Raw genomic sequence first — 2950 nt, forward strand, 5'->3', positions numbered from 1 at the left:
AGCTACCTGTCAAATTGTACGAAATTTTTCGCGGGATTCAGGAGTGTCAGAAGTAGAAGTTGCTAGTACCAGTGGTAGTCGATACTCAAGAGTATACACAGTTAGATTAATGGACAATTGGTGTGATTGTGGGGAATTTCAATCACTTAAATTGCCATGTTCACATGTTATTGCTACTTGTGCATCATTGAACTTAGACTATGGCCAATTTATATCACCGATTTATAGGTTAGAGAACTTACAGAAGGTTTATGGACATGAGTTTCAACCCATTGCAAATGAAGAATATTGGCCTCCTTACTTAGGTCCAACGTTCATTCCTAATCCTCTTATGCGTAGGAACCATACTGGAAGACCAAAAACTACACGTATACACAATGAAATGGACGATTCTCAGTCCCAACAAACTAAAAAATGTGAGTGGTGTAGGAGTGAAGAACACAATAGGAAGAAATGCCCTTTCAGAAGTAACGAAGTCGGACAAAGTTCAAGGCAAAACTAAGTGATGTAATATTCCATTTTTGTGTAATTTTGTAATTTTGTGCAATGTTGTGTAATTTTTTGTAATTTTGTAATAATTTTTGTAATTTTCTAATTTGTGTAATACAATTGGTGATGTGTAATACATATATAATTTGTGTAATAAAATTCATTAACACATCAATTTATTACATCAATTTAACACATCAATTTAAAATATACTTTCTAAATATAATCCATTAACACATCAATTTAAAATACACTTTTTAAATATAATTCATTAACACATCAATTTAAAAAACACTTTCTAAATATAATCCATTAACACATCAATTTCAAATACACTTTCTAAATATAATTCATTAACACATCAATTTAAACACTTTCTAAATATAATTCATTAACACATCAATTTATTACATCAATTTAACACATCAATTTTTAAAATTCATTAACACGTCAATTTATTATATCAATTCAAATATGAAAAATCAAATTTCAAAATACAAAAAACATACATATTCGGAAATTCTAACAATTTTCAAATTTTCAAAATTCAAAAAAATTTCAAAATTTCAAAATTCAAACAAATTCGGAAGTACCAAATTCAAATTTCAAAAAAAACACAACACATAAATACATCAATAAATTTGAATTCAAAAAAAAACGGAAAATCAGAATATTCAATGAAAGTCGTGGATGGTATCCACGACTTTGGTACAGATAACTAGGGTTTACTGAAACTCGTGGATGCCATCCACGAGTTCTGTGTACGAAATTTAAAGAGAGTCGTGGATGACATCCACGACTTCAATGGAAGTCGTGGACTGCACCCACGAGTTTGGCCTAGGCTAGGTTTAGCCAGGGAATCTGAAGCGTGGCTAGGGCACAAGTACCATTGCCAGGTACGAACTCGTGGACCCCATCCACGAGTTTGGTGAAGTCGTGGACCCTATCCACGACTTCCAAACCTATAAATTGAACCATCCAGCACCTTCATTGTCACACCAAGCCATCCAAAATCTTACTTCCTAAATTCCTATTTTCTCTCATTTCCTGAAAATTCTTATCAAAAATGGAACATATTGGTCCAGGTCCAATTAACCCCTCCCTTCTCACCCTACAAAAAAATCATGTATCCACCAACATTTGGAATGGTGGAGAAGTGACTTTTCGAGCAAGGTACAATTTTTGGCAAAAGTTACCTTCTGCACCCGTGTTAGAAGTTATTCGTAACACGAATTTGGGCATATACTCGATATCGGAACTATCGAAATCAACAGCCACCTCATTACGGCATTAGTTGAGAGATGGAGGCCGGAGACTCACACCTTCCATCTACTTGTTGGCGAGTGCACAGTAACTCTTGAAGATGTCGCATACCAACTTGGTTTGCCAATAAATGGAGCTCCTATTACCGGCATTACAAGTGGTAATTGGGAAATGATTTGTCACAACTTGTTGGGTGCAATCCCAACTAACAAACAAAGTATGAGTCAAATAATCCAAATGAGTTGGCTCGACTCAACTTTTGTTGTTCTTCCACCACATGTTGATGATGTTGTTATTGAGCAACACGCAAGAGCGTTTATATTACGCATGATTGGAGGCTTCCTCATGCTAGATACATAAGGATCACGAGTCCACCTGGTGTATCTCCCATTGTTGGAGGACTTGTCACAGACATTCCAATATAGTTGGGTTCAACGGTATTGGCGTGTCTATATCGTGGAATATGTCGCGCGGCACTCATAAGTCACCAAATTGAAATCGGTGGATGCTTGCATTTACTACAGTCATGGGCATATGACCGCATCCCAATGCTAGCTCCAAGAGTCACAACAATGACTCGCAAACTTTCCCTTTAGTGCAAAGGTATATTTTTTTCCATTATTTTATTACTGAAATTCTTCAAATTACAATAGTTTTTGTTTGAAATTATTCATATAATAATAACTACCAATAACATTACATTTTAGGTGGGTGCATCACCACCAACATCCCTGTTCATGCAACGAACATAATACGGTTAATGTTGGATCGCTTGCGCATTGATCAGGTAATTTCTGTAAATTCTAATTTTTTATATATTTACTATTATTTCTAACTATTCTTGTATTCATTAATTACTAAATTTGTTTATATATTAGTGTGTGTGGACCCCATATAGGAACATTACATATGTGGGCCCCATACTTGATGTAGTCAGAGCACGTGTACCACTCATATGCTTTACACTTGTTGAGTGGCATGTTGTTGATCGGGTGATGAGACAGTTTGGTCTACAACAACCCATCCCAGAAGATCCAATTAATCTAGAGAAACAACACAAGATGGATCCACGTGGGAAGAATGACTACAACTGGCCTTAAAAGCATGACCAGTGGATTCAGGTTTGGAATAACCGGGAAAACTATGTGGTCAATGGTTTTCCCGATAACCAGCCTTTGTACCATTACTCGCAGTATAT

Source organism: Lupinus angustifolius, chromosome LG08, assembly GCF_001865875.1.
Source record: "Lupinus angustifolius cultivar Tanjil chromosome LG08, LupAngTanjil_v1.0, whole genome shotgun sequence".
In the NCBI taxonomy this organism is placed as follows: Eukaryota; Viridiplantae; Streptophyta; class Magnoliopsida; order Fabales; family Fabaceae; genus Lupinus; species Lupinus angustifolius.